Consider the following 13,210-nt stretch of genomic DNA (forward strand, 5'->3'; position numbering starts at 1 on the left):
AAGACTTGTTTTTCCTTAGTAACTTTGTTTTGCTGATCTGTCCATTGGTGTGAGTGGGGTGTTAGAGTCTGCTATTACTGTGTGACAATCAATTTCTCCTTCTATGTCCGTCAGTGTTTGTCTCATGTATTGAGGTGCTCCTATGTTGGGTGCATCAGTTCAGTTCAGTTTAGTTGCTCAGTCGTGTCTGACTCTTTGTGACCCCATGGACTGCATCATGCCAGGCTTCCCTGTCCATCACCAACTCCCAGAGTTTACTCAAACTCATGTCCATTGAGTCGGTGATGCCATCCAACCATCTCATCCTCTGTTGTCCCCTTCTCCTCCCGCCTTCAGTCTTTCCCAACATCAGATCTTCACATCAGGTGGCCAAAGTATTGAATTTCAGCTTCAACATCAGTCCTTCCAGTGAATATTCAGGACTGATTTCCTTTATAATGGACTGGTTGGATCTCCTTGCAGTCCAAGGGACTCTCAAGAGTCTTCTCCAACACTACAGTTCAAAAGCATCAATTCTTTGGTGCTCAGCTTTCTTTGTAGTGCAAATCTCACATCCATACATGACTACTGGAAAAAATCATAGCCTTGACTAGATGGACATTTGTTGGCAAAGTAATGTTTCTGCTTTTTAATATGCCATCTAGGTTGGTATAAATTTTCTTCCAAGGAGCAAGCGTCTTTTAATTTCGTGGCTGCAGTCACTGCCTGCAGTGATTCTGAAGCCCCAAAAATAAAGTCTGCCACTGTTTCCACTGTTTCCCCATCTACTTGCCATGAAGTGATGGGGCCAGATGCCGTGACCTGGTGCATGGATATTTAAATTGTTATGCCTTCCTTTTGGATTGATCCCTTGATCATTATGTAGTGTCCTTCTTTATCTCTTATAATAGTCTTTATTTTAAGGTCTGTTTTGTTTGATATGAGGATTGCTTCTCCAGCTTTCTTTTGCTTTCCATTTGCATGGAATCTATTTTCCCATCCTCTCACTTTTGGTCTATATGCATCTTTAGGTCTAAAGTGGGTTTCTTGTAGGTGGCATGTATTTTGGTCTTGTTTTTGTATCCCTTCAGCCAGTCTGTGTGTTTTGATTGGAGCATTTAATCCATTTACATTTAAAGTAATTATTAATATATGTGTCCCTATTGCAGCTTTCTTAATGGTTTTGGGCTTGTTTTTGAGGGTTCTTCTCTTCTCTTGTGTCTCCTGACTGTATAAGTCCCTTTAACGTTTGCTGTAAAGCTAGTTTGGTGGTGCTGAATTCTCTTAACTTTTGCTTGTCTGAAAAGCTTTTGATTTCTCCATGAATTTTGAATGAAACCCTTGCCAGGTAGAGTAATCTTGGTTGTAGATTTTCCCCTTTCAGTATTTAAATATATCCTGCCGTTCCCTTCTGGCCTGCAGAGTTTCTGCTGAAAGGTCAGCTGTTAATTGTGTGGGGTTTCCCTTGCATGTTACTTGTTGCTTCTCCCTTGCTGCTTTTAGTATTCTTTCTTTGTGTTTAATTTTTGTTAGTTGATTAGTATAAGCCAGGGGGTGAGCACAGGGTGAGGATGGAGAGCCAGCAAGTGGAGTAAGGGCCACACAACTGTAATTTTTCCCCTGGCGTCAGACACATCTGTCTGAGAAGCTGATGCTTTTGAACTGTGGTGTGTTTCTCCTTGCGTTTATCCTGTATGGGACTCTTTGCACCTCTTGGACTTGATTGACTATTTCCTTTTCCCTATTGGGAAAATTTTCTACTATAATCTCTTCAAAATTTTTCTCATACCCTTTCTTTTTCTCTTCTTCTTCCGGGATCACTATAACTCAAATGTTGGCACATTTGATTTTGTTCCAGAGGTCTCTGAGACTAGCCTCAGTTCTTTTCATTCTTTTTACTGTATTCTGCTCTTCAGCAGTTATTTCCACCATTTTATCTTCCAGCTCACTGATCTGTTCTTTGCTTCAGATATCCTGCTACGGATTCCTTCTGCTACTGCTGCTACTGCTAAGTCACTTCGGTCGTGTCCAACTCTGTGCGACCCCATGGACTGCAGCCCACCAGGCTCCCCCGTCCCTGGGATTCTCCAGGCAAGAACACTGGAGTGGGTTGTCATTTCCTTCTCCAATGCATGAAAGTGAAAACTGAAAGTGAAGTTGCTCAGTCGTGTCTGACTTAGCGACCCCATGGACTGCAGCCTACCAGGCTCCTCCGTCCATGGGATTTTCCAGGCAAGAGTACTGGAGTGGGTTGCCATTGCCTTCTCCGTGGATTCCTTCTAGAGTATGTTTAATTTCAGTAATTGTATGTTTGTCTCTGTACGTTTATTCTTTAGTTCTTTTAGGTCTTTGTTAATCAATTCTTGTGATTTCTTCATTCTGTTTGCAAGATTTTTTATCATCTTTACTATCATGCTTGTGAATTCTTTTTCAGGTCGTTCACCTATTTCCCCTTCATTTATTTGGACTTCTGTGTTTCTAGTTTTTTCCTTCATTTGTTCTGTATTTCTCTGCCTGTTCATTATTATTATTTTTAAAGCTTATTGTGTTTGAAGTCTCCTTTTCCCAGGCTTTAAGGTTGAAATCCTTCTTCCTTCTGGTTTCTGCCCTCATAAGGTTGGTCCAGTGGTTTGTGTAAGCTTCGCACAGGGTGAGATTTGTGCTGAGTTTCTTTGCTTTTCCTCTGATGGGCAGGGCTGAGTGAGGTGGTAATCCTGTCTGCTGATGATCAGGTGTGTATTTTTGTCTTATTTGTTGTTTGGATGAGGTGTCCTGCACAGGGTACTACTGGTAGCTGTGTGATGCCGGGTCTTGTATTGAAGTGGTTTGCTTGGTGGGAGTGCTCACTATTTAATATTCCCTAGGGTTAGGAGTTCTCTGGTAGTCTCGGGTCCTGGAGTCAGTGTTCCCAGTCCAAAGGCTCACGGCTTGATCTCCAGTCTCCTGTTGCTAGCGGCTCCACATTTCATCTGGAAAGAACATAAATCTGGCAGCCTCACTTCAGGCCTAGGCCATCCACCCAGTGTCCAGCATTCCGATGTGCTTCTCTGTAAAAGCAGTGGAATCAGTCTTCTCCTGGGGTCCCTTTGAAGAGCCATGGTTCTGGCCAAGATTAAGGCCATAATCCTGGAAGACCGTCCTGGTGCTGGAATAGGGAACCCGCAGCCACGGGGCTTGTGGACAGCAAGCCAGAGCCAGGGGGTGAGCACAGGGTGAGGATGGAGAGCCAGCAGGTGGAGTAAGGGGACACACAACTGTCGTTTTTCCCCTGGTGTCAGACACATCTGTCTGAGAAGCTGATGCTTTTGAACTGTGGTGTTGGAGAAGACTCTTGGGAGTCCCCTGGACTGCAAACCACTCAATCCTAAAGGAAATCAGTCCTGAATATTCACTGGAAGGACTGATGCTGAAGCTCAAACTCCAAAACTTTGGCCACCTGATGTGAAGAACTGACTCATTAGAAAAGACCCTGAAGCTGGGAAAGATTGAAGGCAGAATGAGGTGATTGGATGGCATCACCGACTCAGTGGACATGACTTTGAGCAAGCTCTGGGAGTTGGTGGTGGACAAGGAAGCATGGCATGCTGCAGTCCATGGGGTCGCAAAGAGTCGGACAAGACTGAACAACTGAACCGAACTGATAAGGAACCCTGTGTCCATTTAGCAGGCACTCCACATTTCCCCCTCCTCTCAGACCCTGACAACTTCAGATTAATCTGCAGGTTAATATCTCCATGAATTTGCCTATATTAATGATGTGGTTCACTCAATTGTGTCTGACCCCATGGGCCCCATGGACTTTGTGACCCCATGGACTGCAGCACACCAGGCTTCCGGTCCTTCACCATCTCTCAGAACTTGTTTAAACTCGTGTCCATGGAGTTGGTGATACCATCCAGCCATCTCATCCTCTGTCGTCCCCTTCTCCTCCTGCCTTCGATCTTTCCCAGCATCACGGTCTTTTCTAGTGAGCTGGCTCTTTGCATCAGGTGGCCAAAGTATTGGAGCTTCAGCTTCAGCATCAGTCCTTCCAGTGAATAGTCAGGACTGGTCTCCTTTAGAATGGACTGGTTGGATCTCCTTGCAGTCCAAGGGACTGTCAAGAGTCTTCTCCAACACCACAGTTCAAAAGCATCAGTTCTTCGGTGCTCAGCCTTCTTTATGGCCCAATAACCTAATATAGGCCGTACGGCTTTCATGGCCTATTTAATAACGTATCTAAATGCAGTCATGCAATGCATAGCTCTTTGTGTCTATTTTCTTCACTTAGCATAATGTGTTCAACGTCCATCCATCCTGCAGCATATGTCAGTGCATCATTCCTTTTTTGGCTGGATAAAATTCCACTGTATAGATACACATTTTGTTATCTTCCTCAGTTGATAGACATTTGAGTGGTCTCCACTTTTTTGGCGTATTTTATTAGAGAATTCAGTACACTTATGTTTAGTGTAATTACTGATAAACAAGGACTTCCTTCCGCCGACTTTGCTGCTGGTTTTCTATTTGTCTTAAGTATTTTTGTTCTGGGGAGGAGGGACTATATACATATATTTTTTATTATCTTATTGGTTGTTCTGTGTATTACAAGTAACATCTTAATTTATAATTAGTCTGAATTAATATGCACAGTTTCAATAGCTTACAAAACTGTGCTCCCACTTAGTCCCATCCCCACCCCCGTATCTTGTTTTTGTCACAGATCACAAGTGTGTGGACCACGGGGTCCTCCCAGGGCCAGGGTCAGGGTGCGGAAGGGGAGGAGGGGCCTCTCTGATGCACTTCCTTCATCATCTGACGTCAAATCTCAAGCCCACACAGGGTCACGCATGTCCATGGCAAACAGCCCAGCGCCAGAAAGAAGGCAGGACGAGGCCAGAGCTGTCAGCCCCCGGGACCGAAAGCCCTATTGGTTGCTTGCGTCTTCCCTCCGGTGCCCAAGAGTGAAGACCTGGTTGTGATAAGGAGGCATTTATCGGGGGTTGGTTTGGGGTGTGCAGCCCAGATCCAAGCACTGGACCTGTGAGCTGCAGCCTACAAGGTGCGGGCTTAGAGAGGCAGCATGTGGCTTGCTGACAGAAAATGCTCCCCAAGGATCCGGATCGGAGCTGGAAGAAGCTAAGTGAGTATGGGTGGGGGTCTTTGAAGCTGAAAGGTTGCAGGTGGCCGCTGCTCACAGGTGTTGTTTTGAACAGGGCCGGTGGTATCCTTGAGTTTGATGCAGTTAGAGAACTGCAAGCTCTCAGCGATGCAGGAAGTGTCTGAACCACATCCACACTGGACTCCTGGCTGCACTGTGGGTGCCTGGACCCTGTGTGTGCTTGTGCTCAGTCGCTTCAGTCATGTCTGACCCTTTGTGACTCCATGGGCTTCAGCCCTCCAGGCTCCTCTGTCCATGGGATTCTCCAGGCAAGAATACTGCAGCGGGTTGCCATTTCCTCCTCCAACCTGGACCATAGCTACTCCGTTTTTATTTTTTACAAAAATCATGCTAAATATGTCCCCTCCTCCCACCCCTCCTCCCCCTCTGTCTCCCCTCTTCCTGCCTCCCTTCTGCTCTCCCTCCCTCTGTGACAGGAGTTTGGGGTGTATGAGCGCCCCAGCACTGCGGCTCTGAAGACAGTTGTCTCGTGGACAGTCCTGCCTGCAGGGCGGAAGAGCGAGCACAGTCCCCACAGCAACAGCTGTGCCTCCTCTGGCACGGCTCATCCAAAGGGAAGGAAAGTGCGTTTCCTAGTGAGGTGGTGTTTGCAGAGAACTGGGCGGTGGCAGCCGAAGCAGGGGCCTCCTCAGAGCCCAGCCGACCTGAATCACCAGGGCCTCGGCTCAGCGAGCAAAGCTCCTCTCCCAGCACAGGTGCCCCAGGAACCCCCAGACCCACCAGGGGCGGGAAGCCGGTTCTCCCCGGCGCCGCAGGGCGGCCCTGCAGGCCTGAATCAGCTCAGGATCTCCAGGCCCAGGAGTCATCAGGAGCAGACTGTGGTGCAAACCCTCAGGCACAGAACCAAAGGCAGAGAGCTGCCACGCGGCGGGGGGCGGCGCAGGCACATGCAAATGAGAAAGAGCACAGACCGCAGGACGGGACGGGGGTGACGGGGCTTGGGGTGCGGGTTCCAGGCAGTGTGGAAGGCGCTGGCTCACACCAGAAACTCGCTCTGAGAGGGACCCAGAATGACTGGTGCGCGTGGACCTGCGTCCTGCCCAAAGGCGTGTTCTACCTAACGCCATCTGGCAGGTGCAACCTGCTTTGGAAGCGGGAGTTTCTGCAGATGTCAAGTTAAAACGAGGTCCTTAGGTGGGCTTGAGCCAAGCTGACAGACGTCCTTATGAGCAGAAGGGAACGTGGACACAGACACAGAGAAGCCACATGGCGAGGGAGGCGGAGACAGGAAGGCCATGGCTGCAAGCCCAGCACTGCCCCAGGCCGCCAGGCACCTGGAAGCCAAAGGACAGGAAGGGCCTGCCCCGGAGCCACTGGGGGCCGTGACCTCTGGGCTCGGGGCTGAATGAGCACCCCCGCTGCGTGGCTTTGCTGCGGGGAGCTGGCCGAGGGCTCACCCCCTGTTGCCTTTCATCATCTGTATTCTTAATTTGGAGGGGCTTTGGGGAAACAAGTATCTCTTGTAGTAGAAAACCCACGTCTGCCTTTCTCCAGTCTGTTCCATTCTCCCTGCTTTTTTCCTTCTGTTACTTGATGGAAAACGAAAATGAATGCTATGAAACTAGCACCTGCCTTGCCACAGCCTTGTGATGGAGTCACTTCTGCTTTTATCTGCCCCCTTCATCCTCCTGTTTCCTCAGCATTACTCGCCCCCTGAACATGGGCTCTCAGGTCAGTTCAGCTCAGTCGCTCAGTCGTGTCTGACTCTTTGTGACCCCATGAATCGCAGCACGCCAGGCCTCCCTGTCCATCACCAACTCCCGGAGTTCACTCAAACTCAAGTCCATCGAAAGAGTGATGCCATCCGGCCATCTCATCCTCTGTCGTCCCCGTCTCCTCCTGCCCCCAATCCCTCCCAGCATCAGAGTCTTTTCCAATGAGTCAACTCTTCGCATGAAATGGCCAAAGTATTGGAGTTTCAGGTTCAGCATCAGCCCTTCCAGTGAACACCCAGGACTGGCCTCCTTTAGGATGGACTGGTTGGATCTCCTTGCAGTCCAAGGGGCTCTCAAAAGTCTTCTCCAACACCACAGTTCAAAAGCATCAATTCTTCAGCACTCAGCTTTCTTCACAGTCCAACTCTCACATCCATACATGACCACTGGAAAAACCATAGACTTGACTAGACAGACCTTTGTTGGCAAAGTAATGTCTCTGCTTTTGAACATGCTATCTAGGTTGGTCATAACTTTCCTTCCAAGGAGTAAGCATCTTTTAATTTCATGGCTGCAATCACCATCTGCAGTGATTTGGAGCTCCCCAAAATAAAGTCTGACAGTTTCCACTGTTTCCCCATCTATTTCCCAGGAAGTGATGGGACCAGATGCCATGATCTTTGTTTTCTAAATGTTGAGTTTTAAACCAACTTTTTCACTCTCCTCTTTCACTTTCATCAAGAGGCTTTTTAGTTCCTCTTCACTTTCTGCCATAAGGGTGGTGTCATCTGCATATCTGAGGTTATTGATATTTCTCCCGGCAATCTTGATTCCAGCTTGTACTTCTTCCAGCCCAGCGTTTCTCATGATGTACTCTGCATAGAAGTTAAATAAGCAGGGTGACAAGATATAGCCTTGACGTACTCCTTTTCCTATGTGGAACCAGTCTGTTGTTCCATGTCCAGTTCTAACTGTTGCTTCCTGACCTGCATACAGGTTTCTCAAGAGGCAGGTCAGGTGGTCTGGTATTCCCATCTCTTTCAGAATTTTCCACAGTTTATTGTGATCCACACAGTCAAAGGCTTTGGCACAGTCAATAAAGCAGAAATAGATGTTTTTCTGGAACTCTCTTCCTTTTTCGATGATCCAGCAGATTTTGGCAATTTGATCTCTGTTTCCTCTGCCTTTTCTAAATCCAGCTTGAACGTCTGGAAGTGCCGTCCAGAAGGACGCTCACGGGGTGAGAGGTGGGCGGCAGGTGAGGAGCTGGCAGCTGCTTTTGGAAGTTTGGTACTTCTCTATGTCCTGGGTTGCTATCGTAAGATTGCATTATTTTGTTTATTAAGAACAGTACTATCTGAGCAGATTGAAAAAACTCGGACAGACCTGCGAGCTGCAGGTGTGGAGCCTGCTGCTGGGCAGGACAGCAGGTGCTTTGGGAGCCAGGGCCCACAGAAGCCCCTACGGAAGCCCCTCTTTCTCCCTGCTTAGTGTTGCTTTGTACCATTTCATTGATTCAAAAATCTTGAGAGCACACCATCTTGAACTGGTGTGCTGGTTCCCTACTGTAACCAAGCAGGGTCCTGCCGGGCCTTGGGGGGGCCATGTCCCCAGCCTGCCTCTTGTTTACAGACAAGCTTCAGCTTCCTAGGCCTTCCCTGGATTCTAAAGAGCAAATTTAACGGAAGTGACAAAATGCAGAAACGAAAACAGTCAACAAGACAAAATAAGAGTAGTTTAGACGTGAAGTCGAGGACCTTGAGTTCTTCCTCCAAGGCTGCAGTTAACATCCTGAACCCTATCTCTGAGCAGTCATGCCCACGCTGAATGCCCCACCAGGTGGGAGAGGTTACGCACCCTGCCTACCAGGAAATGCACCTCAGGCCCCAGGCCGCTTGGAATGAGAAAACTGACCGCTGAGATTCCGGAAATGTCTCCAGGTTGCCTCACCCCCAACCGATCAGAGAACATGCAGAGGCTCAGCAGGCAGCCTGCAGCCCCCAGCCCCAGGCCGCCCACTCTCCTTGGTGGGCTCCGTGCTGGGCGCCCGACAGCAAGCGCTGCTCTTGCTTCACCACGACTGGGGCCGTGGATGGGCTTGCTGCACACGGGCTGGGGCTTCAGGTGTGCTTCCGGAAGTCCAGGGTACCATACGTGGGTAGCATAACAATGAACCCACGAGCCAGGTGGCTTCTGACAGCAGAAGTTCATTGTCCTGCAGTCAAGGAGGGCAGAGGCCTGAGATCAAGCTGGCCTCAGGGCTGCACTCCTCCCGCATGCTCCCAGGTAGGGTCCTTCCTGCCTCCTCCAGCTTCTGAAAGTCCCAGGAGTTCCCTGGATAAACGCTGCAGACTCCAGCCTCTGCCTCCATCACCACACGTGCTCTCGTCTTTCTTGCCTTCCTATAAGGACACTGGTCATGTTGGACCAAGGGCCCACCCTGTTCTGGTGGACCCTGTCTCCAATTCAGATCACTTCCTGAGTGCCTGGAGGTCAGAACGTCAGCATGTCTCACTGCTGGGTGCAATTCACCCCCGAATACCTGGTTGGGGTCCAACATGCCAGAGGGCCTCTCACTTCCTCAGTGGATCCACCTTTCTCCAGAGCTGTCCATCAGAGCTGGTAGAGATGCCCCCGGCCCCAGCCGGAGATGCCAGGTGTGGACAAGTCTGAGGGTGGGCGCTGGCCAGCGAGCCTGTGGCTCAGCACTGCAGGGCGTTCTGGGGGTCCACTGCGCACAGGCGCTTTCTGTGCACGTGGCGTTGCCCCCGTGACCTTTGCTCACGTGCCCCTTCTGTGTTGATGTCATTTATAATCATTATCATTATTAAAATCAAAGTCATTATTTTTAAAGGCACAGATAATTGTTTAAAACTTTATTTTTAAAACCCTCCAGTTTACTAATGTACCCTTACACTCAGCTGTAAACATCAGCAATTTTTTGCTCATCGTTACTCCTTGTATCCAAGATTTGGTTTTCTTTTTGCTTTAACGATTCTTTCAGAGAGCTTGAGCGTAAACTTTTGGAATCCTTGTATGCCAGGAAACAAGGCATCTCCTGGCTGGTCCTGAATGACCCCTTGGCTGGGCACAGAACTCCAGCTGCATGTTCTTTCCCCTCAGCATCTGGAGCTATTGCTCAGCAATGCTGAGGAGAAGTCTGCTGTCAATGAGATTACTGTTCATTTGTGGGCAATGAACTTTGATCTCTAGTGGCTTTTTTGACAGGATATGCTGCCACAGTTCACTCATTCAAAAATATTAATTGAGCACTTCCTATATGCTGGGGCCGCTCCAGTGGCTGGGCACGTGGCCAGGAACAAGAAAGACAAAGCCTGGCTTGTGGAACTGCCAAGCCACAGGGTACAGAGAGCAGATCCCATAATGCCAGGCGCTGACAAGGGCCAGGAAGAAAGCCAGGCAAGAGCAGTTCCGGGAGGACATGGGGCATGCAGGGCGTCCCTCTGCGGAGGGCCTCGATGGAGCGGGCCGCAGAGCCTGAAGCAGGCGAGGGCGAGGGCTGCCCCGTCCCTCCTGCTCTGTTGTAGTGTGTCCCCTGCTCAGCCAGTGGCCCCTCCAGCCTGCTGGTCGAGGCTTAGAATTCTGGAGGATCCAGCTCCTCTGGGTCCTGCCGCTCGCGCCACCCAGCCCCTGCAGCGCTCCTGGAGCATGGATGCTGCTGCTCTGTGATTTGTCCTTCTTGCTTTCTTAGCTCTTAATCCCCAAGGCTGGATTCCAGAAAAACTTCTCTGTGTGCATGTGCTGCTAACTCCTTGGCCCCTCAGCTACGCTTTCCAATCAACCCAGCTTAACCTAAAAGAGAGTAACCTCTGCGGGTAATGGATTCTTCCCCACGCCAAGCTGCTCTTGTTTTGCAGACAGAAACTCCTCCTGCTGACACAGTGTTTAGGGCGTGGGGGTCCAGTCGGGTGCAGAATAGCACCTAGAATGCCAGCCCTTGTGGCGTGGGCATGCCTGCAACCCCAAGGGTCCCCAGCTGCTGTGTTCTGACCGTCTCTCCAAACCTGCTCCCCTTGGCCCACCTGAAGGAAGACCTCTCATGCTGGGGGAAGGTGCACCGAGACCAGCTGACCTGGCTCTCCTCAGGCCCTTCCGGCTCCAGGCTCCGCTTTCCCTCACCCCCCACACCTGGCACAGACACCCTCTGAGCCGCCCCACCGTCTGTCTTGGCCACTCACTCACCCACCCGGGGATCTGCCCGCCTGCAGAGCCCTCTGCGCAGCTCCTGTCACCTTCCTGGCCTTCCTCAGGGCTGGCCCTCCCAGAAAGTGGCCTCCTGTTTCCGCTACAGTCCATCCAGAGGAGCCCAGGTAGCCTGAGGACACAGGGCCTCTGACCAGGGACCCAGATGGCAGGTCAGGGTTTGGCCAAAAGGGAGGAGGGTGGAAGAGGCCTCCAGCAGCTCTGGGTGCCGTTGCAGTTGGTCTGCTGGGGGGTTAAGGGGCGAGGAAGCTTTCTCACTGCACAGAAATAGCTTCTCCTCCTCCAACAGGAAGCGTGGGGTGGCGGTGCCTGGGGATGGCTGTGGAGACCCTGGGTTCCTGCGCCCCTACCCTGTCAGGCACAGAAGCGCCCCCACAGGCTCGGGAGAGCTGCTGTCTCCCCCACAAACCCTTGCTGGGAGGGTCGATGAAGATTCCCCGGCCCTTAGACCCTCACTTCCCCAATTCAAGCTTAGATTGTTCAGTGAGATGAGAGCTGAGCCTTCTGCGTGGCGCTGAGCACCCGAGGAACCAAGGCCACCGAAGATGCTGACCACGCAGGAGCTGGGGACTCCGCCGTCTCCCCTGCGCTGGGTGGGGGGTGGGCACCAGTGGGCATTGGGGCTTGGGAAAGGGTCTCCTCCTCGAGTGGGCAGACGGGGATGGAGCACGGATGAGCCAGGGTCTGCCGGCCGCTCCCAGCAGAGCTCACATCCAGATGAAGTCCCTGGAAAGTGCTGTCCTCCACGTCCCCGCTCCGCCAGGAGGCCTTTCACGCTGTCACCGCCGATCTCTGCTCCCGTTCTCAGCTCCTAGGTTCTGCTCAGATACACTTCCGCTTTCCTTTCCAGATGGTTATCCGGCATTTCTGACACATACATGTCCATTTTCCTGAGTCCTGTGGAAAGCTGCTGTTGTCAGGAGTGGAACATGGACCCCAGGGCTCAGGGCCGGTTTGGTTGTAGGGCCTCCGCTAGGCGGCAGGTGTGGCCGGGGGCTCGTGCTCTCTGGGCCTGCGTCTCCGTTTGTGGCAGTGGAGGCTGCAGTCACACCTTCCTTGTGGGCAGCTGGGAGCTCACGGATCTTAGTTCCCTGACCAGCGATCAAACCCATGCCCCCTGCAGTGGTAGTATGGAGTCTTAACCACCGGACTGCCTGGGACATCCCCTCTTTGAGGGCTGTTGGGAGGATAAAGAGGGCTGAGAGAAGATGGGTGTTTGACAAGACTTTCTTTTGGTCAGCTGGAAGGTTAAAGTAGGTTGATGGGAAATTCGTCCCCACAAATTCGTTCCCACAGTGGGGCGTTGCTGTTGTTCAGTCGCTCAGTCGTGTCCGTCTGCGACCCCATGGACAGCAGCACACCAGGCTTCCCTGTCCATCACCAGCTCCCGGAGCTTGCTCAAACTCCTGTCCATTGAATCGGTGATGCTATCCAACCATCTCATCCTGTCATCCCCTTCTCCTCCCACCTTCAATCTTTCCCAGCATCAGGGTCTTTTCCAATGAGCTGGCTTTCTGGCCAAAGTATTGGAGCTTCAGCATCAATCCTTCCAATGAATATTCAGGACTGATTTCCTTTAGGACTGACTGGCTCGATCTGCTTGCAGTCCAAGGGACTCTCAACAGTCTTCTTCAACACTGCAGTTCAAAAGGATCAGTTCTTCGGCACTCAGCCTTCTTTATGGTCCAACTCTCACATTCGTACATGACTACTGGAAAAACCATAGTTTTGACTACATGGACTTTTGTCGGCAAAGTGATGTCTCTGCTTTTTAATATGCTGTCTAGGTTTGTCATAGCTTTTCTTCCAAGGAACGAGCATCTTTTAATTTCATGGCTGCAGTCACTGTCCATAGTGATTTTGGAGCCCAAGAAAATAAAATCTGCCACTGTTTCCATTTTTTCCCATCTACTTGCCACGAAGTGATGGGACTGGATGCCATGATCTTAGTTTTTTGAATGGAGCCAGGGGGAGGGGAACAGGAGGGGGTGAAATGGCGATGGAAAATGGAGGCTATGAACCCTTGCCTCTTCCTAGCCAGAGATCAGCAATGGTGGGCAGAATGTGGTCATCTGACCCCTGCTAGACCCTATGTCAGAGAAGGCAATGGCACCCCACTCCAGTACTTTTGCCTAGAAAATCCCATGGAAGGAGGAGCCTGGTAGGCTGCAGTCCATGGGGTCTCTAGAGT

This window comes from Bubalus bubalis, chromosome 7, assembly GCF_019923935.1.
Source record: "Bubalus bubalis isolate 160015118507 breed Murrah chromosome 7, NDDB_SH_1, whole genome shotgun sequence".
In the NCBI taxonomy this organism is placed as follows: domain Eukaryota; kingdom Metazoa; phylum Chordata; class Mammalia; order Artiodactyla; family Bovidae; genus Bubalus; species Bubalus bubalis.